At 41.2% G+C, this 24,829-nt stretch overlaps 1 long non-coding RNA gene across 1 annotated transcript; it reads right to left on the bottom strand.

Moving 5' to 3' along the window:
- Positions 1 to 13,002: 13,002 nt before the first annotated feature.
- LOC126282000 (uncharacterized) lies at positions 13,003 to 14,232 on the bottom strand. The gene is made up of 3 exons (XR_007551318.1): positions 14,149 to 14,232; positions 13,986 to 14,065; positions 13,003 to 13,711 (listed from the first exon to the last, which is right to left on the bottom strand). It is a non-coding gene; the product is annotated as an uncharacterized LOC126282000 (long non-coding RNA).
- Positions 14,233 to 24,829: the final 10,597 nt, after the last annotated feature.

Here is a 24,829-nt window from a genome sequence, read left to right as displayed (position 1 = left end):
CGTGTGTAGTGGTTTCTAAAGGTGAATATCCTTCGAAACAGAAAACGATTTGTACTAAAACAATTTTACTTTCATTGTTTTCGTAAAAATCTAAGAACAGCGACCCTCTTGTAAGACAAGCGGTTCACTGTTTGCAGTATCTTTTATTTGCTCTCAGTATAGTATTGTCACGTAGCTTGCTGTTCGTGAACTATATTCACTCGCTCCCTCTACACCCTGATTTTTAAATGAAAATTTCTTTCCCTACAAGCATCCCCGGTTATGCGATATTTCCGAACCGGGGCAATAACTTTGATAATCGATTTTTCAAAAATATGTTCATTTTGTAGCGCACATCTTTCTGAAGAGTTGATGCATAAACGTATATGCTTGAGGAAATGTAAGACAGGTTATTAGTCTAAAGTGTGCCAAAGCGCATTGCCACGCCTCTTCACACAGCATTCTTCTATCGCACGTCACTGTTCTGCGGAATTCAAATACATTTTGAAATGAAAGCCATCAAACCTATAGTCAGGACTGTTGAAATTAAAATGTCCTGTGGTGTCCCTGCTGATCCTAGTTGGCTGGTTTTCCATCCTATCACCCTTAAAAAAAACTAACATGGGATGGGATTATTTGTGACTGGTAATAAGAAATCAGAAAATATGCATTCTTGATTGCCTGTTAGATAATAACTTTCTCTTTTGTGTGACTTAAAATTAAATAGGTTGTTGTTGTTGTTGTTGTGGTCTTCAGTCATGAGACTGGTTTGATGCAGCTCTCCATGCTACTCTATCCTGTGCAAGCTTCTTCTCCTCCCAGTACCTACGGCAACCTACATCCTTCTGAATCTGCTTAGTGTATTCATCTCTTGGTCTCCCTCTACGATTTTTACACTTCAAGCCGCCATCCAATACTAAATTGGTGATCCCTTCATGCCTCAGAACATATCCTACCAACTGATCCCTTCTTCTAGTCAAGGTGTGCCACAAATTTCTCTTCTCCCTAATTCTATTCAATACCTCCTCATTAGTTATATGATCTACCTATCTAATCTTCAGCATTCTTATGTAACACCACATTTCTGACGCTTCTATTCTCTTCTTGTCCAAACTATTTATCGTAAAAGTTTCACTTCCATTCATGGCCATACTCCATACAAATACTTTCAGAAACGACTTCCTGACGCTTAAATCTATATTCGATGTGTAACAAATTTCTCTTCTTGTCATTGCCGTCTACATTTTATATCCTCTCTACTTCGACCATCATCAGTTATTTTGCTCCCCAGATAGCAAAACTCCTTTACTACTTTAAGTGTCTCATTTCCTAATCTAATTCCCTCAGCATCACCCGACTTAATTCGACTACATTCCATTATCCTCGATTTACTTTTGTTAATGTTCATCTTATATCCTCATCTCAAGACACTGTCCACTCCGTTCAACTGCTCTTCCAAGTCCTTTGCTGTCTCTGACAGAATTACAATGTCATCGGCGAACCCCAAAGTTTTTATTTCTTCCCCATTGATTTTAATTCCTACTCCGAATTTTTCTTTTGTTTCCTTTACTGCTTGCTCAATATACAGATTGAATAACATCGGGGAGAGACTACAACCCTGTCTCACTCCCTTCCCAACCACTGCTTCCCTTCATGTCCCTCGACTCTTATAAATGCCATCTGGTTTCTGTACAAATTGTAAATAGCCTTTCGCTTGCTATATTTTACTCCTGCAACCTTCAGAATTTGACAGAGAGTATTCGAGTCAACATTGTCAAAAGCTTTCTCTAAGTCTACAAATGCTAGAAACGTAGGTTTGCCTTTCCTTAATCTTTCTTCTAAGATAAGTCGTAGGGTCAGTATTGCCTCACGTGTTCCAGTATTTCTATGGAATCCAAACTGATTTTCCCAGAGGTCGCCTTCTACCAGTTTTTCCATTTGTCTGTAAAGAATTCGCGTTAGTATTTTGCAGATGTGGCTTATTAAACTGATAGTTCGGTAATTTTCAAATCTGTCAACACCTGCTTTGTTTGGGATTGGAATTGTTATATTCTTCTTGAAGTCTGAGGGTATTTCGCCTGTCTCATACATCTTGCTCACCAGATGGTAGAGTTTTGTCAGGGCTGGCTCTCCCAAGGCTATCAGTAGTTCTAATGGAATGTTGTCTACTCCCAGAGCCTTGATTCGGCTTAGGTCTTTCAGTGCTCTGTCAAACACTTCATACAGCATAATATCTCCCATTTCATCTACATCTACATCCTCTTCCATTTCCATAATATTGTCCTCAAGCACATCACCCTTGTACAGATCCTTTATATACTCCTTCCACCTTTCTGCTTTCTCTTCTTTGCTTAGAACTGGGTTTCCATCTGAACTCTTGATATTCACATGAGTGGTTCTCTATTCTCCAAAACTCTCTTTAATTTTCCTGTAGGCAGTAGGAAACATAAAGCCAATAAAGACAGGCAAGACAGTATACATTTCTTAAATCCATAGGTCCCAGAATTTTTTCTCGTGATTTCCTTAGTGCCAAAGTATGTGTTGCCTCATCAAAGTCGTCAAACGTTTTGCTACACGAAAAATCAAAATGTCGTTGTCCAATAATGAAAAAACTGTTGGAAGGAATACTACCCAAGACTGGCGTTCCTCGGTTGGATTTCATCTAATTTGTCACTGGCTGCTAGGTAAAACGGAATAGGCCTTTCTAATATAGCAACAATTGTCAGAAAATCCGAATAATGTAGACTGTTTTGGCCAAATGGTCATTTTTATCCACCTGATTTCTATAAATAACACGACAAAATACAATTGATGAAGTATCAATATCGAATGGCTATTATGCCTACTACAAGCAAAAAGTATGACGTTAGTAAATAGTTTCACATTTCGTTCATACACTCCAGCTTCCCAAACATGAGATCAAAAATTAGTAGTGGTGTGAAATTTTTAAATAAATTACGGCTCATCAAATCCTTCCATATAATTTGTGTGATGTCCCCGTTCCTTTTCCTTCCTCGTTCTGTCATCACTAATTCTGTAACTATTCCTGCTACTGTCAAAACTTATTCTCTGGTTAACTGCACTATCCTACAAAGTATCACCCGTTCAGTCAGCGCGCGTTTATTTTCCGGTTAGTCGTTATTACGTGTTCGTTCAACGCGTTTTCCGCCCTATTCCGAGGATAAAAACGTAAGCGGCCGCTAACCGTGGACAGTACAATTTGCCTTTTAGTAGTGTATCGATCTGGCAGTAATTTTCTGTCAAAATTTCATATTCTTGGAGTTCTCTCCTGATATTCGTTTCAGTCGTTTTCTTCCAAACTGCTAGTCCGAATCTATTGATTTCGCTAATAATTATAACAGCGCCGATCATTCACACACACAGTAAACCACATAAACAGAGATTGGCATTCACCTGGTCATGTTTATTCAGCTCAGCTCGCATAGCCAGGTCCCCTTTTGTCTGCAGAATAGGTTTTCATTTCTTGATGCAGCAGGGATTCCCCTGGAAGAGACATCACGTACACTAAACACTTATTCAAAGATCGTTGTGTCATTTGTTGAGAAATAAAATTACAATGTGTTCAAAATGTTCGAAATATCCAACAAGGATGCGTTTGAGAATGAGATGAATAATAGAGAAATTAACATATGCTGGATGCTAGACGCTTTGTGAAACAACATTTCCCAAATCCGTGCCTGGCTACCAGCTCCAAACCTCCTACAATCACCATGTTAACACGATGTACAGACGTTGCTACACGAGGTACATAGATACCACTGTTTTCTTGCGATCTCTTTTACATTGCCAAATCGAGTTCCTGACCTGTGCAAGGCTATCAACTGTCAACTTGTTGAAAACCAGAGGAAATTCCGCCACTGTCTTGTAGAACATTTGAAGCTCTGCCTTAACACCTCAGTCTCCTTGGCTATTTTCTGCAACATGATTCTCAAAACCTAGCAAACCAAAATTATCGAGTGTCTTCAATATACTACAGTCATCATTAGGTCTCGTGCCTATTCAGTGTCCTTGAAATATCTGCCAGAAGTTCTGTGTTGCTTCTCTGCATGACTCAGCCCTCTAGCTACTGCCAGTAGGACACACACACACACACACACACACACACACACACACACACACACACACACGGGATGAAAGAGATAGAGAGAGAGAACAAAGACGCTGAACAGCAGACACTGGGCGCACAAGTTGGGATGAGTCGGTACCTCAGGCCGGACGCTAATGAAATCATTGCCTGAATGCCTACCAGTACGTAGTAAATAGCAGCGCCCCCATTGTGTAGTTGACAGTTCGGTACCGACGATAGCAACAGATTTTCCTATGTGAGATACGTCATTTCAGCTGTACTATGTAACCAGCTACCGATTATACTTTTTGTATTTTTTACTTGCTTCACTACCAATCGACATATGGGTACAAAAACGCACTAATTTCAATCAAATTTGCTGTTCATTACTCCAATAAGGCATTTATTGTTTTCTTATCATGTTGTGTGTGTGTGTGTGTGTGTGTGTGTGTGTGTGTGTGTGTGTGTGTGTGTGTTCGTATACGCGCACGTACACGCGCGCCATGCTAGGCGTGTTTGTGTGAGCGTGATTGGAACAATTAAAGGGAACAGCCATGGGTACCAGGATGGCCCCCTCATATGCCAACCTATTAATAGGTCGCTTAGAGGAAGCCTTCTTATTTACCCAGGCCTGCCAACCCGACGTTTGGTACAGATTTATTGATGACATCTTCATGATCTGGACTCAAGTGAAGAAGAACTCCAGAATTTCCTCTCCAACGTCAAGTCCTTTGGTTCCATCAGATTCACCTGGTCCTACTCCAAATCCCATCCCACTTTCCTTGACATTGACCTCCATCTGTCCAATGGCCAGCTTCATGCAACCGTCCATATCAAAACCACTAACAAGCAACAGTACCTCCATTATGACAGCTGTCACCCATTCCATATCAAACGCTCCCTTCCCCACAGCTTAGGCCTTCATGGCAAACGAATCTGCTCCAGTCCTGAATCCCTGAACCATTACACCAATAACTGAAAACAGCTTTCGCATCCCGCGACTACCCTCCCTACCTGGTACAAAGCAAATAACCAGGGCCACTTCCTCATCCCCTCAAACCCAGAACCTCTCACAGAAGAACCCCAAAAGTTTCCGGGACTAGATCAGACTCTGAATGTGGCTCTCCAACAGGGATACGACTTCCTCAAATCCTGCCCCAAAATGAGATCCATCCTTCATGAAATCCTCCGCACTCCACCAAGAGTGTCTTTCCGCCATCCACCCAACCTTCGTAACCTCTTGGTTGATCCCTATGAAATCCCGAAAGCACCTTCCCTACCCTCTGGCTCCTACCCTTGTAACCGCCCTCGGTGTAAAACCTGTCCCATGCACCCTCCCACCACCACCTACTCCAGTCCTGTAACCCAGAAGGTGTACACGATCAAAGGCAGAGCCACATGTGAAAGCACCCCCGCGATTTACCAACTGACCTGCCTACACTGTAACGCTTTCTATGTGGGAATGACCAGCAACAAACTGTCCATTCACATGAATGGACACAGGCAGATAGGGTTTGTTGGTAATGAGGATCACCCTGTGGCTAAACATGCCTTGGTGCATCGCAAGCACATCTTGGCACAGTGTTACACCGTCCGGGTTATCTGGATACTTCCCACTACCAACCTGTCAGAACTCCGGAGATAGGAACTTGCCCTTCAGTATATCCTCTCTTCTCGTTATCCGCCAGGCCTCAACCTCCTCTAATTTCAAGTTGCCGCCACTCATACCTCACCTGTCTTTCAACAACATTTTTGCCTCTGCACTTCCTCCTCGACTGACATCTCTGCTCAAACTCTTTGCCTTTAAATATGTCTGCTTGTGTCTGTATATGTGTGGATGGGTCAGTGTGTGTGTGCGAGAGTATACCTGTCCTTTTTTCCCCCTAAGGTAAGTCTTTCCGCTCCCAGGATTGGAATGACTCCTTACCCTCTCCCTAAAACCCACATCCTTTCATCTTTCCCTCTTTCCTGATGAAGCAACCGTGGGTTGTGAAAGCTTGAAATTTTGTGTGTGTGTTTGTGTGTTTTTTTTTATTGTGCCTATATACGAGCGCTTTCCTTTTGAAACATTCCATGTGGGAAAAATATATCTAAAAACAAAGATGATGTGACTTACCAAACGAAAGCGCTGGCAGGTTGATAGACACACAAACAAACACACGAAATTCAAGCTTTTGCAACCCAATGATTGCTTCATCAGGAAAGAGGGAAGGAGAGGGAAAGATAAAAGGATGTGGGTTTTAAGGGAGACGGTAAGGAGTCATTCCAATCCCGGGAGCCGAAAGACTTAGGGGTAAAAAAGTACAGGTATACACTCGTGCACACATACACACATATCCATCCACACATACACAGACACAAGCAGACATTTGCAAAGATAATATATATATTATCAGAATGAAGTACTTATCTCAAAGATGCTGCAGAAATAGGCAGTCACACCTTGATAAGATTTCAAAGTGGTGAAAAGACTAGCAACTTGCTTCAAATCTTCAGAAAAATGAAATTCTTCACTTCACAATGTGAAAAAAAACATAGTGCCCTGTGACTATATAACTCATACAAAAACCCGGGTATAACACATTGCAGGGGTATGAAACAAAATGATCACATAGGCTCAGTCAGGGGTAAAGCAGGTGATTGGTTTGTTGGCAGAATACTGGCGAAGTGCAAGCCAGCTACAAAGGAGATTGCTTACAAATCAGCCATGCTAATGGTTCTGGAATAATGCTCAAGTGCGTGGGGGCCATACCACTTAGGCATAACGGGATGTTGAACATATACAGATATGGCCAGCATGAATGGTCACGGGTTTTTTTAATCCATGGGAGAGTGTCACAGAGATACTGAAGGAACTGAACTGAAAGACTCTACAAGATATACATAAATTACCCTGAAAATGTCCATTAACAAAGTTTCAAGAACTGGCTTTAAATGATTACTGTAGGAATATACTGTTCACATAGGGATTGTGAAGATAACAGTACAATAATTACTGCACACACAGAGGCATTCAAACAACCATTCTTCCTGCACTCTGTACATAAATGGAATAATTGGTACAATGGGATGTACCCTCTGCCATGTATCTCATGGTGGTTTGGAGAGTATAGATGTAGATATATATGCAGAAGTAACTTCAGTTGTTCTGCCGAGAAGTGTGTAATGATTCTTGCTGTTCATATTATATATTTATGACTTTGCAGAAAATACTAATAGTAACCTCAGAATATACTATGACTATAATATCCATAAGTCACTGTTGCAATCAGTGAATGCATACTATCATCTGCGTGTAACAAACTGTATGTATATGAACTGGAACAGTCATATAGTTTCAGTAATATGTAAAGTAAGGAGCAAATCAGCTCATTGGGGAATACTATGGAAATGCAATCAGTCTACAAAGGTGAATGCTTATTAAAATTCTTGTGCAACTCACCGTACTATGTTGCTCAAGCGTGAGCAACCCATATCAAATAGGACTAATTGTGGATACTGAAGCCATGCAAATAAGAGAGGCACAAACAGTCACAGGTTTGTTTGACCCACAGCAGAGTGTTACAGAGATAATGAGAAAAGTAACTAGCAGGTGCTTGGAGACAGATACACACTATCCTGTAAAAATCTGCTTAGAAAATTTCAAGAAGCAACTTTGATGAATCTAGAAATATATAATAAACCCCAAAATATTGTTACCACTGAGATCACAAAGACAAGATTACAATGTGCACCAAGATGTTTAAGCGATGATTCTTCCACACGCCAAATGTGATTGTAACAGCAAGAGGCCTTAATAATTGATGCAATGCACAATACCATCCACTATGCACTTCACTGGGGTTTACCGAGCACAGATGTAGAAACATGGAAACTTCAAGGAATGAAAATAATATAAATATGTAGACAACTAAAAGGAAGATTTTAATGAGGAGCTATAATTCTTTTATAAATATGGTACAAATAAACTGGTCTGTGATGAGCGCTGTAACATGTTACAAATCAATATGACAGATATATTACTTAGCAGCCAACTGAAACACCAGGATGGATGAAGAGTGCTACAAAATGAAGCATTTTGAATGTGTCAAATTGATGTGTGGCTGTTCAGCAAACAGAAATGGGCAAAATAATTTCTGATGTTTTGTTCTGCCTAAAAGAAGCACAGGAAGATAAAATCAGCTATCCTAGAAAATGTTATGTGCACCAGTTTTTGACCATCACAATAAAGAAACATCAACTGATAGCAGATTTGTGGATGGTATGACTACTGAAAACTTCATCATAGGTTGGCATTTAGTGGCAGAGTAGAAATTCACAAAACCCAGAAATTTAGTTTACACAGATATTTGTGGAGTCATGGAGGAAAGTGATTTTCAGGATCATCAGTACTTTCCTTTATTTAAAGATAATTTTTCAGTTTCATTGTCCCATAGTTTTTGCCACACATAGATGAAATTAAAGAAAAATTACCACTGTTTTAAAAAATATAAAGAAATAATCTGATTTCACAGTGGGAGAATTACATATAGATGGTGGTAAGGAGTTTAGTAACAGTGATATGAGTCGTTTTACTGGCTCAATTATACATAACTTTCAAATATTGAAAAACATACTTCCCAGTAAAATGGAGTTGCTGAGTTTGAACTCAGGATCCTGTGTGAAATGGTACATTCTTGGCTCTGCTCTGCTGCACATCTACTTAAAGCATTGTGGGATGAAGCAATTTTGGCTACAGCCTGTACCTTGAATCAAATTGGCCCCTTGACAATTAAGGCAAGTCTCCATTTCAAACACTTTTCAAGAAGGGAGGTTAGTTCAATAATTTTGTACGATTAGGAAAAAAGCATTATGCTTGGATCCCAACATGAAAACAGAAGACATTTGGTGCTTAATCTACTAAAAATATGTGGTTGGTTAAGTAGATTGTGAGTACCATGTCTACTCTCCTGAAAAATTATGTGTCTCATATGCAGAGATTTGTAGCTTCCAACAATTACTAAAGCCACTGAATCATGTTAAAACAGTTGTCTGAACATCAGGTATTGAGAAAGATGATGAGGTTTCAGGAATCTGACATGAAACAGTTAAATTTGAAGAAATTAGTCAACAAGATCGTTTCAACAGAGATTTATCTAATCACTTTGTTAGCAATCACTTGCATTTCAGTGAAGTACAGGTTCGTAGCAACTTAGAAGTAAGTTACAGTAAAGATTCAGACCATCAGCCAAGGATGATGCTCCTTCATGAACCAGCAAGGAATTATACAGAAGGAAGCAAATGAGAATTATCTTAAATAAGTAAGGTGAGTGCAAACTGGCTTTACAATGTAAAATTAAATGCAAGTGGTAAAGTGGTTTGATAAAGTCAAAAGGGTATTTATAGCGATTTGGAATAGGTTAAACTGACATATTTAGTCCTGCAGCAAGATCTGAGACATGACTGGGACATGAAACAATTTTATGAAAGGACTGCATTTCTAAATGGTATATTTGAAAAAGGAATTTTAATGCATCAAGCAGTATGCTACGACAGTAAAAAGGTACCTGTAAGCCAAGTGTTGAAAACTATGGTTTGAAGCAAGCATCAAAATGCTGATATACAGGGTGATTCAAAAAGAATACCACAACTTTAGGAATTTAAAACTCTGCAACGACAAAAGGCAGAGCTAAGCACTATCTGTCGGCGAATTAAGGGAGCTATAAAGTTTCATTTAGTTGTACATTTGTTCACTTGAGGTGCTGTTGACTAGGCGTCAGCGTCAGTTGATGCTAAGATGGCGACCGCTCAACAGAAAGCTTTTTGTGTTATTGAGTACGGCAAAAGTGAATCAACGACAGTTGTTCAGCGTGCATTTCGAATGAAGTACGGTGTTAAACCTCTTGATAGGTGGTGTATTAAATGTTGGTATAAACAGTTTACAGAGAATGGGTGTTTGTGCAAAGGGAAAAGTTCTGGACCTCAAAATTCAACTGACAGTGCTCTAAACTAATTTGTTGACACTTTAACATCAACTTGCAACTGTATTTTCTAGCATGCTTAAAATTTTTCTTTTTAACACTTAACTGTACTAAATACATTTTAGAAGAAGATTTACCAACAACAGTTCACTGAAACTGGACCAGTAACCTGTTAAGCTGAATAGTTTCCAGACTAAAGGTAGTTTTCAGTCAGTAGTTTTACACAGAATATTTACTCTCCATCATAAATTGTACCAGAAAAAACTGAAAATTAACCAGAGAGATGCTTTTCTCATCAGTAACTGTTATTGACCTTCCTCATTAAACAATCAAATACAAATATATTTATGACAGTAACAATTATGAGGTAACTTCTTCATGTGTAATAGCAATTTTCTGCAGATGAAAAAGACTTGCATTTATTGTTCATTATTATTTTAGTGCTACAATTTTGTTCGTGTGTTTGATTGTATGGATAATTTAATTTTTGAATGGTGTGTGTTGTGTCATGAAGATGAATAGTATTTAAAAACTTACAAGTTCAGTTACAATAGTGTGGTAGAAAGAAAGAAAAACACATGATTGGTAAGTTCTAATAGTTCGCTTGTCATGTGAATGCGCCCATGACATGGTACTGAATTCTTTACAAAATACATATTTTTATATTGTTATTCTGTTGGTAAAATTTGTCAGTATGTTATAATTACAGACTAATATCCATAACAATTATTTGCTGCAGAAGCTTTGAACACATTCTGAGTCTGAATATAATAAATTTCTTTAAAATAAATGTAATAAAAAAAAACAGAAAAGCTTGTAATCCCAAATCAGTCCATATTTAGAAAGCATCACTCAAGCCAAATTCAGCCTGCCTTTTTTGCACGATATCCTATAAAACACGGGTGAGGACAACAGGCAGATTCCATATCCCTAACTTTCTAGAAAGTGTCCACTGCACACTGTTGACAAAGGTCAGAGCAAGTGGATAAGGTTCCTGGACATGTAAGTGGCTTAAAGACTTCTTAGAAAATAGATGCCAGAGTGTTGTCATTCACAGTGAGTATTCATCACAGACCAGTGTATTACCACGAGTGCCACATGGAAGTGTGATAGGACCACTGTTACTCTATGTTCACATAAATCATCTGACTGACAGGCTGCACACCAATTTATTGCCATTACCTGATGATGTCTTGCTTTATGGGAATGTATTGTCGATGAGTGACTGCAGGAGGAGACATTGTGACCTAGACAGAATTTCTAGGTGGTGTGATGAACTGCAACTTGCAGTGCAAAAATTGTAGGTTAATACTGGTGACTAGGAAAAGCAATACTGCAACATTCAAATAGACCATTAGTAGTGTGCTGATTGACATCTTCTGCTTCTCTTCCAGTCCAACACCTGGAATGGTGACCTTCAGGTAACACTGGATGTACTTAGAGAAATGAGCCGGGGTACCATCTTGCATGAAGATGAAGTCATTTCAATCACCTTCATGTTGAGCAAATAAATAGTTTTGAAGCAAGTCTAGTTCTGGAATTCAAAATTTAAACTGCTGTATGTCCACAAATGTTGTCATTGTGGTGTTACCATTTTTAATTTGGAAGAAATAAATGTCTGAAATATGTTTATTGATTTTGAATAGCCCTGTATTTTAATCAGCTGATGATGATTTAACACCCATGGTTGTTCCCACTGCTAATTAGCCAAATGGTTCAAATGGCTCTGAGCATTATGGGACTTAACTTCCGGGGTCATCAGTCCCCTAGAACTTAGAACTACTTAAACCTAAGGACATCACAAACATCCATGTCCGAGGCAGGATTCAAACTTGCAACCGTAGCGATTGCTCGGTTCCAGACTGTAGCCCCAGAACCGCTTGACCACCCCGCCCAGTGCCAATTAACACTTAACATGGAAGTTACCTGGTAATACCGATGAATGGTGTCCTTGATCCACTGTCACACGTAGCTGCTAATATGTATTCACATTTTAGGAGCTCTGTTTTATTCTTGACATTATTGCAAAAATGAAATAATGTCTCCACTCCTTGTAACAGTGGACATGAAATGTGACTTGGAACAGCATATATTTCAAGATACATGTGTATTAATGTGATAAAATTAACAACATCCAAATACTTAATACTACTATAGCTATAGGGCTTTCACCCCACAGTACATATGCTTAGTACCGTACTGCACTTATCTCTGCAACGGTGACGTTGCATATGAATGTTGCCTAATGCAGGAGACTAGAGCAGAGAGATGATTTGTCAGTAGAAACCCGACACAGCCTCTTACCATGATCAGAAAAAAAAAAAACACACCCACCCACCCACCCACACACACACACACACACACACACACACACACACACACACACACACACACACACACACACACACACACACACACACACACACACACACACAGTCTATCAGTAAATTATTTATCTTGTATTATCTTGAATGCTATACTCTTTTTTGTGCACAACAATGCCATAAGACAGGCTGGACAGCCATAAAGAAATAATGAGAGGGAGTAAGGATTACATGTTTGACTGACAAAGGCCTACCTCGATTGATGCAACTGAAGAGCGACTTTCATGTGGGCAGTTGCAGGACTCAAACCTGTAAAGAACCAAGAAGCTAAAAGGGTGCTCCAAGACAGAACTCAGTGTAATTCTCAAGGAAACTTAGGGCCAATGAAAGCCAGTCCCATACTGATGCTGCTTAAGTAAATGATTGCACAAATGCTTCTGCTGTGTTCCCAAGACAGATCTTAGATACAAAGTACACTTAATCTGATATTTCTTGTCTTAATATTGGATTCTGTGACACCTCCCATCTCCTTGTAATAATATTATAGATACTGACCTCAGAGACAATAAAATTTCTCTTGTCATCCTATCAGTAGTGCCAATGGATTATTATGTCCATTTATTTACATTTTCATGTGACTACAACTCACAAAGTTAAGGCTGGTATGTTTCTTCATTGTCAACAGAAATATACAAGATAACACTCATTTTACATTTTTACCTCTGACCACCTCTCACAAAATTCTGACTGTTATCATTCTTTATTTTCAACAGTGTTATACATATTTTCACAAAATATGTCAATATTTTACCACTACATTTTAACACTTTGGGCATAATTGTGTGAAATCCGGTTTTGGAGAAAGGGATTCAGTTTCCTTAGTTCTCCTGACCCAACAGTCTATACTTGCTATTCGACATATTTTCTTACCGCTATTTCAACACCATTTACAATAAATATATATGCATCACAAGATTATTAATACACATAAAATAGTGGATCCTGAGTATCCCCTGTGGAATACTTGCCCTTTGAAGGCTTCTTTTGTTGATAATTTCCTCTTGTAGTTCATCAGTTTTATGCCCAGAAACTTTAAGAGTTGGCCAACTTGGGAACTACGTCATAAAGGTAGTATTACAGGTATTCCTGAGAGTTTCAGCTTCTCATCTTCTATAATACAACAGTCTCTTTACATCATAGGCCTATTTGAGTTTGGACTCAGTTCCAGTGCTTGCAGAAAAATGTTAATGAATTAAGAATGAGTCCACCTTTTTGTAAGTACAAATATTATTGTTTTAGTTTATCACCCAAACGTGGTTCACCACAGTTGTAGAATCCTCAGTGGGTTTCTTGCTATTTTCCTGAAAATACATACATAAAAGTTCTTTTTAGGTTAGGGAATATGATACATCAGATTATGCTGTCATTTAAATCATATATATGCACTTTCGATTCTATTTTACACTGTGTTTGTCATGTGCCTGCACAGCAAAATAAGCCACAAGTCTAAATCAGAACACAAGACATCTGCATACATGAGGCATGTTAGAAAACCGTCTGCATTAATTTTATCCTACGATCTTTAATTTGTATATTTTGGTGAAATTAATGGCATATGTTCGTTTCCCTCCTTACCGTGGTCGTGCTTTCCAAGTTCTTAGCTGTGACAAGTTTGTTTTATACATCAAACGCGATTTCGTGTAATTGATCTGGACCTGTGGACATCGAGAACGATTTTGTGAAGCTTTGGTCTGTATATTCATGGACTCTGTTTTGCATTTTGATAGTATTTACTCACGTTTTCTCCTGTTCGTTTACAAATACTACGTCCTGTTATTTCGCAGTAGCTTCGACACACCCATTCGACATTTCCCTGCGTCTGTGATGCGTATTGTTTCTCTTTGACGCCGCGAACTTTGAAATGTCGTCCTTCAGTCTTCGACCATAGATACTGCATGGTCGAAGCCTTCATTACACACAGCTACTCTCACAGACCCATGCAGTTTCTATCTTTCTGAATTTGCAAAAATCTTTGTGCAACGAAAACCCCCATGTTGAATGTGTAAAACATTCTGGCATCCACTACTGCAAAAATATTTACTCCATACTTGTTTGGCTTATTTGGCATGCAATGTCGGAATCTGCATCTTCCACGGAATGCTTCTAGTTTTTCATCAGCTGTCACCGAAAAGAGCGACTTGACGTGATCTACAGGCACTGCCCAACACATCTGTGCAAAGCTTCATCAGATTTTCACTGTTTCGCGACGTATCGTACCTGACTTTCTGAGTTGTTGTTGTTGTTGTTGTTGTTGTCTTCAGTCCTTAGACTGGTTTTATGCAGCTCTCCATGCTACTCTATCCTGTGCAAGCTTCTTCATCCCCCATACCTACTGCAGCCTACATCCTTCTGAATCTGCTTAGTGTATTCATCTCTTGGTCTCCCTCTACGATTTTTACCCTCCACATTGTCCTCCAGTACTAAATTGGTGATCCCTCGATGTCTCAGAAGATGTGCTAGCAACCGATCATTTCTTCTAGTCAAGTTGTGCCACAAGCTCCTCTTCTCCCCAATTCTATTCAATGCCTTCTCATTAGTTATGTGATCTACCCACCTAATCTTCAGCATTCTTCTGTAGCACCCCATTTCAAAAGCTTCTATTCTCTTTTTGTCTAAACTATTTATCGTCCATGTTTCACTTCCATACATGGCTACACTCCATATAAATACTTTCAGAAACGACTTCCTGACATTTAAATCTATACTCGATGTTAACAAATTTCTCTTCTTCAGAAACGCTTTCCTTGCCATTGCCAGTCTACATTTTATATCCTCTCTACTTCGACCATCATCATTTATTTTGCTCCCCAAATAGCAAAACTCCTTTACTGCTTTAAGTGACTCATTTCCTAATCTAATTCCCTCAGCAGCACCCGATTTAATTCGACTACATTCCATTACACTCGTTTTGCCTTCTGAGTAGCCCTCCTATACTGGATAGACAAAACGACGTTAACATTTTCATAGCCAGAACATTCAATGTTAACCATACGTGTGGAAGATTGGTTTGATGCAGCTCTCCATGCGTTCTGTGCGAGCCTCTTCAGCTCTACGTAACTACTGCAACCCACACCCAGTTAAACCTGCATAACAGTTTTCAAGCCTTGGTCTCCCTCTACAGTTCTTAATCCCTACACTTGCCTCTGTTGCTAATATATGAATTATTGATGCCACAGGATGTTTTGTATCAATCCTTCCATTCGTTTAGTGAATCTGTGATACAGATTTCTGTTTTCCCCAACTCGCTTCAGTATGTCCTCATCAGTTATCATATCTAACCATCTAATCGTTGCAATTCTTCTGTAGCGCTTCACTGCAAAACTTTTACACTCTTCTTTTGTGAACTGTTTTTTGTCAATGTTCCACTTTAGTACAAAGCTACCCGTTATGCAGAGTCCTTCAGAAAGGACTTATTAACATTTACATTTATATTCAATATTAACATATGCTCTTTTCCAGAATTGATTTTCATTCTCTAGCCAGTCTACATTTTATATCCTCTTTAGTTTGACTGGACATCGTTTTATAGTTTTGTGATCATCCATACATGTTTCAGCACTGTGTGCTATATTCAGTGGAGTTGTTCACGTTTTCTTCTGAAAAATTATTCTATGTTATCCTCTTGTGTAGCTTATATGAACTGCTGACTCAAAGATATTTACATATACTAAGGACGATTACTGGGTGTCAAATATTTTAGATTTGTCTACATGTAGCATATAGTGAAAACGCGTTACACTGAGTTGAGACATTATATGTTATTCACTCAGGCTATGTTCAAAATTTAAAATATGACATCACAGCCAAAGATCTAACAGATAGTAGTTTGTATCCCTTGTTTGTTTCGTAGTTAATCTGTTCACTTAATTTTGACATCTTCCTATAGTGCGACATTCTGAATGCTACAAGTTCTTTGTCCTACAGTTGTGCTGCTGTTTTTTGTTATAAAAAACATTGTTTCGTTCCACACCTAGAATTTGAGGAACGTTTTGTGCAATTCTAGCCTGATTTTTGACACCAGCAAATTTCTCCTTGCCGGCCGCGGTGGTCTCGCGGTTCTAGGCGCGCAGTTCGGAACCGTGCGACTGATACGGTCGCAGGTTCGAATCCTGCCTCGGGCATGGATGTGTGTGATGTCCTTAGGTTAGTTAGGTTTAAGTAGTTCTAAGTTCTAGGGGACTAATGACCACAGCAGTTGAGTCCCATAGTGCTCAGAGCCATTTGAACCACTTTTGAATTTCTGCTTCAATTTGATCGCTAAATTGTTGCTATTGTGGTTTACACCATTCTTCATTAGTACGTATTTAATTTGTTCCTCCTTTACTAGACTGTTGAGTATCCTGAACATATACTATTTTTTCCTACTTTCAGTTGGAAGGGTAATGGCGTAATCGAACAGTGGCGCTGATTCATATCCTCTATGCTCATTCACCTCTCTTTTGAAATCTGTAAAAACCGCCGAGTATGACGAACCAGAGCACTGAATGACACTTTGTGTTTCAGATTAATCCAGATCATACGATACCAACTCTAGACGACAACGGCTTTATTGTATGGGGCAGGTAAGCTACATTTATTTACAGTTGTTTCCTTATGTAATGGAAATGGGTTTCTCTATAACATATGACATGCATGATAATACCGTGTACTTCGGCAGACATGCGGTCGCCACGTACCTCGTGCCGCAATATGGAAAAGACGACTCTCTGTATCCGAAGGACCCAAAGAAGAGAGCGCGAGTTGATCAACGGTTGTATTTCGAAGCTACAACGCTTTTCCCACGGTTGAAGGCCATTACAGTGAGTACAGAGATTCACGACTATTACGGATTACCAATTATTTCCTTACTCAATTCTGGGCTAGAACACATATTAACTGAATCAAATGCACTGAAATGAAATTAAGGGAAGCACTGGGGATGCAGTTACAACAATGCAATGACGTGAAATATCATAGAAATGCTGTTGGTAACTGCTGAAGCTGTTATATGTCGTACTAACTAAACACTCGTACCACATGGGAATTCTAAGTCAGATCACCTGCTTGTCATGGACAGGTCATCGGAGCAGTGAAATCAGTTCAGTTGCTGTATGTTCCTACGACTTCATATCCTCTATCCTCATTCACCTTTCTTTTGAAATCTGTAAAAACCGCCGAGTATGACGAACCAGAGCACTGAATGACTCTTTTCGTTTCAGATTAATCTAGAACATACGATACCAACTCTTTCGTCAAATAGGTGGTGCTACTTTCCACTGGGATGGCTTCAGGTTGTTGATTCTGAAAAATAGGAGGAAAACATGGCATTGAATGTTTGGTTTTGTCATGGACGTGTGCTCGAATATAATGATCTCCACCATAAGAATTAGCAAGGATTACAAAAATATCGCTCACGTGAAACCCAACCGAAATGGTACGCCACTTCAGCGTCAACGTAATTAGCTGTCCGGTGGGAGGGTCAGGACACAAGTAAACGGAGATAATATTTCAAACACCATTCACAATTAAATAAGAAAGTTCAATAAACATTTATTTTCAAAGGTTTCATTACACACTACTTATAATGAAATTATTTAGATCTTGATTGTAGCCGCGCGGCTCCCCCCGTCGGAGATTCGCGTCCTACCTCGGGCATGAGTGTGTGTGTGTGTGTGTGTGTGTGTGTTGGTGTTGTCCTTAGCTCAAGTTAGATTAAGTAGTGTGGGATTGATGACCTGAGCAGTTTGTGCCCATAGGAAGTTAACACAAATTTCCAGTTTTCTTGATTGTAAACTTGTCCAAAAGAATACAGTATCAAATATAGAACAGGCATCTTTAAATAGGCGTCATCGCAGACAGTCACAGCCTGGCGGATTCAGTGGTCATAATAGATCACCCAGCAGGACCCACAGGCGTGGGTAGAATGACAGTTACATTGAGACCATTACAACAACTAACATTTCAAACATAAACAGTACACCAACAAAATTTTTTGGAAGCAGAAAGCTAAAACATTTTAAAATCTTAAACCATGGCACGGTAGATAAGACATGTAAATATTAAAATATTTGTGATACTGAGCTTCGATTGGCATTAACGGCCACAAATACAATCACGTAAAAAATCGCAACAACAGGAAGGAGTTTTGCGACATAAACGAAAGTTGGTGGGTGTGTTTCTACAGCTCAAAGATGACGTCTATTCAGATTTCGAAGCAGTCGCACGAAGTGCCGCTACTAGCGCCACTACGAGGAAGCAAAGTAGGTCTGCTTTAAATACACACCGAAACGGTTGTGAGCGTTAGTTGCCTTTGAGACAGGACGTGGTGAGCTGATGTTAGTCTTGAATGCCTTAAAGTCGACTGAGACGCTATTGTCAACACATTATCAACACCTCACTGTGTTTGAACGATGTCGTGTTATAGGGCTACGAGAAACTGGATGTTCCTTCTGCGACACTGCAGAGAGAGACATGGCAGGGATGTAGCTACAGTGCATAACTGCTGGCAGCGGTCGTCACGGCAACGTGGGGTCGCAAGAAGACCAGGTTCCGGACGGCACGTAACATCATCGAGAGGGAAGACCATTGTGTTCGGCGTATGGCTGCGTCGCATCGTACTGCACCTGCAGCAGCACTTTGAGCAACAGTTGGCACCACAGGGACACAACGAACTGTTAGAAATCGTTTACTTCGACAGCAAGCGCCCTGTAGCGTGCACTCCACTGACCCCAAACCACCACCATCTACGACAACAATGGTGTTAAGCGAGAGCTCACTGGAGGGCAGGTTAGAGATCTGTTGTCTTTTCTGATGAAAGCTGATTTTGTCTCAGCGCCATTGATGGCCGTGTGTTGGTTAGAAAAAGGACAGGTGAAGACCTGCACAATCTGTCTATGTGCTGGACAACCTGGACCTAAGCTCTGAGTTATGGTCTGGAGTGCAATGTCGCAGGAGCATTCTCGTGATTATCCCACGTACCCCGACTGCAAAACTGTACATCAGTCTGGAGATTCGATCTGTTGTGCTGCCATTCATGGAGAGCATTCCAGGAGACATTTTCCAACAGAATAACGTTCGTCCACATACCACTGTTGTAACCCAACGTCCTCTACAGAATGTCGACATTTTGTCGTGGCTCACTCGATCACCAGATCCGTCCATTCGACCACGTATTGGACATCATCGAACTACAAATTCAGCGTTTGTTGATACCGTCCCTACATTGACTGACCAAGTGCAATAGATGTGGAACTCCATCCTACCTGTCCAACACAATGCATTCAACATTCTCACAGTTACATCGGTTATTAATGCACCAGCATTTCACATTTGCAATGGCTCATCTCGCACTTACATTGACCTGTGATGTTGCAATGTTGTATATTAATTATTTTTTGGTGTTGCGATTTTTTCCGTCATTGTAATTTAAACCTTGATTATTTTTTAAATTCAGTCTCTTTAAAAACATTACAATACAGTTCCAGAAGACCTCTACTTTAAACAGCACTGATCACAATAAATGCAATTAAAAAAGGTTAACCCAAAAACAAGTACCTTCTTGAGGTTTAATACTGACAAGATATTCAGGTCGGTAACTACCAGCCATGCAGTAAAATTTATACAGACTTGGTTAACTACAATTGAACGGAAAATGCCAAATAACAGCCCTTTAGTGGCAACAACTGTTTGTGAATCAAACGGTTTAATGGAATGGGTATTATACCCACAGCAGAATGCGCTGCAACGATTCCAAAATCTGCTTCAGACTTCACAGCAGCTTTAAAACTTAACAAACACAAGCAATTGTGCGCTATAAAGGTGTTCTAATCAATTTGGCTAATATTAGGAAGTCACATAATTCTCAAGATTACGATAACCGAAGAATAGAACAGCTTTGCTCTCCAAAATGCTCTAAGAGAATATATTTTAACTACTCTCATTAATCACAATGCAACCGGAACACAGACGTTAAGAAAGTCCGGTCAACAGCTTGGTGTCAACTCACGTTGAAAAGTTACTTACAAAATACCAGATACACAAAGGTTGTCATGCGTATGCACTGCGTTACATTCCCCGTAACTGACAACTTGCGACATAATACGCACACCAGCGGAATCAATTACCATTTAAATTTGTAATGTTTCCTATAATGCAAGAGAGCCGGTTATACAGTTCTGTAATCAGTTTACAAATGAGTCACATGCTGGGAAGCAACATAAAAACTGCAGCACTTCATAACACGAGATCAGTTTTAGTCCTGAAAAGTAGCCATGTCGATTGATACGTGCACATTCCCGGTACAGACAGTTAACATCAAAGTGCATGAAATCCAGAGCAAGGCGTTCCACTGACGAGGGCCACACAGTACATCCCAGAACCGTGCAGGTGAGCTGGTATACTATCCCGAGTGGCAAGGCGCCTCAAACCCACTCCCATATTCACTCCACAAGAAGTGGTCTCGGCTCGCCGCGCTTGCATTCGGTGCTGGTGCTGACTTCCTGGTGCCTGGCTGAACCATCACTCCATGACAGCCTCTGGCATGTCTGATCACTGCCCGTATGCACCCTCTTCCACTCTCCGCGCCCTCTACTCCACCCCAGCGTGGCTCTGTCAAAGATAACGACTAACGTCTGGAAATAAGTTCAATAGGAGCCCACATGTCTCAGCAACCAACCCTCCATTTACACGTCAAGCTGAAAGCCATGGACTGAGGCAGTCTGGTAGACACAGTATATCTTGACTTCCGAAAATCATTTGACTCTGTACCACACATACGCTTACTTATCGAAAGCACCTTCGTAAGGGGCATCGAACGGTACTTCAGACTGGGGTGAGCATTTTTGGTAGGGAGGACAAAGCAATCTGCCAGGAAGTTTCATATCAGCGCAAATCCTGCTGCAGAGTGAAAATCTCGTTCTAGAAACATCCCCCAGGCTGTCGCTGAGACATGTCTCCGCAATAATCTATCTTTCAGGAGTTCTAGTTCTGCAAGATCTGCAGGAGAGCTTCTGAAAAGTTTGGTAGGCAGGAGAAGAGGTACTGGCAGAAGTAAAGCTGTGAGGACGGGGTGTGAGTCGTGCTTGGGTAGCTCAGTTGGTAGAGCACGTGCCCGCGAAAGGCAAAGGTCCCGAATTCGAATCTCAGTCGGGCATACAGTTTTAATTTGCCAGAAACTTGCATATCAACGCACACTCCGCTGCAGATTGGATAACTCGTTCTAGAAACATCCCCCAGCCTGTGGCTAAGACATGTCTCCGCAATATCCTTTCTTTCAGGAGTGCTAGTTCTGCAAGGTTGTCAGGACAGCTTCTGTAAATTTTGGAACGTAGGAGACGAAGTACTGGCTGACGTAAGCTGTGAGGACGGGACGTGAGTCGTGCTAGGGTGGCTCAGTTGGTGAAGCACTTGCCCGTGAAAGGCAAAGGTCCCGAGTTCGAGTCTCAGTCCAACACACAGTTTTAATCTGCCAAAAAGTTTCATATCAGCGCACACTCCGCTGCAGAGTGAAAAACTCGTTCTAGAAACATCCTCCAGGCTATGGCTAAGACATGTCTCCGCAATATCTTTTCTTTCAAGAGTGCTAGTGCTGCAAGGTTTGAAGGGGAGCTTCTGGAAAGTTTTGTAGGCAGGAGAAGAGGTACTGGCAGAAGTAAAGCTGTGAGGACGGGGCCTGAGTCGTGCTTGGGTAGCTCAGTTGGTAGAGCACTAGCCCGCGAAAGGCAAATGTCCCGAGTTCGAGTCTCAGTCGGGCACACAGTTTTAATCTGCCAGGAAGTTTTATATCAGCGCACACTCTGCTGCAGAGTGGATAACTCGTTCTAGAAACATCCCCCAGCCTATGGCTAAGACATGTTTCCGCAATATCCTTTCTTTCAGGAGTGCTAGTTCTGCAAGGTTGTCAGGACAGCTTCCGTAAATTTTGAAACGTAGGAGACGAAGTACTGGCTGACGTAAGCTGTGAGGACGGGACGTGAGCCGTGCTAGGGTGGCTCAGTTGGTAAAGCACTTGCCCGTGAAAGGCAAAGGTCCCGAGTTCGAGTCTCAGTCCAGCACACAGTTTTAATCTGCCAGGAAGATTCATATCAGCGCACACTCCGCTGCAGAGTGAAAAACTCGTTCTAGAAACATCCTCCAGGCTATGGCTAAGACATGTCATCTACATCTACATCTACATGACTACTCTGCAATTCACATTTAAGTGCTTGGCAGAGGGTTCATCGAACCACAATCGTACTATCTCTCTACTATTCCACTCCCGAACAGCGAGCGGGAAAAACGAACACCTAAACCTTTTTGTTATAGCTCTAATTTCTCTTATTTTATTTTGATGATCATTCCTACCTATGTAGGTTGGGCTCAACAAAATATTTTCGCATTCGGAAGAGAAAGTTGGTGACTGAAATTTCGTAAAAAGGTCTCGCCGCGACGAAAAACGTCTATGCTTGAATGACTTCCATCCCAACTCGTGTATCATATCTGCCACACTCTCTCCCCTATAACGTGATAATACAAAACGAGCTGCCCTTTTTTTTGCACCCTTTCGATGTCCTCCGTCAATCACACCTGGTAAGGATCCCACACCGCGCAGCAATATTCTAACAGAGGACGAACGAGTGTAGTGTAAGCTGTCTCTTTAGTGGACTTGTTGCATCTTCTAAGTGTCCTGCCAATATCCTTTCTTTCAGGAGTGCTAGTGCTGCAAGGTTCGCAGGAGAGCTTCTGAAAAGTTTGGTAGGTAGGAGAAGAGGTACTGGCAGAAGTAAAGCTGTGAGGACGGGGCGTGAGTCGTGCTTGGGTAGCTCAGTTCGTAAAGCACTAGCCCGCGAAAGGCAAAGGTCTCCAGTTCGAGTCTCAGTCGGGCACACAGTATTAATCTGCCAGGAAGTTTCATATCAGCGCACACTCCGCTGCAGAGTGGATAACTCGTTCTAGAAACATCCCCCAGCCTATGGCTAAGACATGTCTCCGCAATATCCTTTCTTTCAGGAGTGCTATTTCTGCAAGGTTCGCAGGAGAGCTTCTGAAAAGTTTGGTAGGTAGGAGAAGAGGTACTAGCAGAAGTAAAGCTGTGATGACGGGGCGTGAGTCGTGCTTGGGTAGCTCCGTTGGTAGAGCATTTGCCCACGAAAGGCAAAGGTGCCGAGTTGGAGTCTCGGTCCGGCACACAGTTTTAATCTGCCAAGAAGTTTCATATCAGCGCACACCCTGCTGCAGAGTGAAAAACTCGTTCTAGAAACATCCCCCAGGCTGTGGCTAATCCATGTCTCCGCAATATCCTTTCTTTCAGGAGTGCTAGTTCTGCAAGGTTCGCTGGAGAGCTTCTGAAAAGTGTGGAAGGTAGGAGACGAGGTACTAGCAGAAGTAAAGCTGTGAGGACGGGGCGTGAGTCGTGCTTGGGTAGCTCTGTTGGTAGATCACTAGCGCGCGAAAGGCAAATGTCCCGAGTTCGAGTCTCAGTCGGGCACATAGTTTGAATCTGTCAGGAAGTTTCATATCAGCGCACACCCTGCTGCAGAGTGAAAAACTCGTTCTAGAAACGTCCCCCAGCCTGTGGCTAATCCATGTCTCCGCGATATCCTTTCTTTCAGGAGTGCTAGTTCTGCAAGGTTTGTCACGACAGCTACTGTAAAGTTTGGAACGTAGGAGACGAGGTACTGGCAGAAGTAAAGCTGTGAGGACGGGGCGTGAGTCGTGCTTGTGTAGCTCAGTTGGTAGAGCACTTTCCCGCGTAAGGTAAAGGTCCCGACTTCGAGTCTCAGTAAGGCACACAGTTTTAATCTACCAGGATATATTATATCAACGCATACCCCGCTTCAGAGCGAAAATCTCTTTCTGAAAACTTCCCCCAGGCTGTGGCTAAGATATGTCTCCGCAATATCCTTTCTTTCAGGAGTGCAAGTTCTGCAAGATTCGCAGGAGAGCTTCTGTAAAGTTTGGAAGGTTGGAGACGAGGTACTAGCAGAAGTAAAGCTGTGAGGACGGGGCGTGAGTCGTGCTTGTGTAGATCAGTTGGTAGAGCACTTGCCCGCGTAAGGTAAAGGTCCCGAGTTCGAGTCTCAGTCCGGCTCACAGTTTTAATCTACCAGGATGTATTATATCAGCGCACACTCCGCTGCAGAGTGAAAATCTCATTCTGGAAACATCCCCCAGGCTGTGGCTAAGCCGTGTCTCCGCAATGTCCTTTCTTTCAGGAGTCCTAGTTCTGCAAGGTTCGCAGAAGAGCTTCTATAAAGATTGGAAGGTAGGAGACGAGGTACTGGCAGAAGTAGAGCTGTGAGGACGGGGCGTGAGTCGTGCTCTGGTAGCTCAGTTGGTAGACCACTTGCCCGCTAAAGGCCAAGGTCCCGAGTATCTTCTTTGCCGCAGAAGAAGCTTTTTGCCCACTTTGCGTGTGAGGAACAAATGTTTCTTGCAGCTTGCATGATTAAATTCCCTTTTCA

This window comes from Schistocerca gregaria, chromosome 7, assembly GCF_023897955.1.
Source record: "Schistocerca gregaria isolate iqSchGreg1 chromosome 7, iqSchGreg1.2, whole genome shotgun sequence".
Classification (NCBI taxonomy): domain Eukaryota; kingdom Metazoa; phylum Arthropoda; class Insecta; order Orthoptera; family Acrididae; genus Schistocerca; species Schistocerca gregaria.
This window is presented reverse-complemented; position numbering and strand designations above follow the sequence as displayed.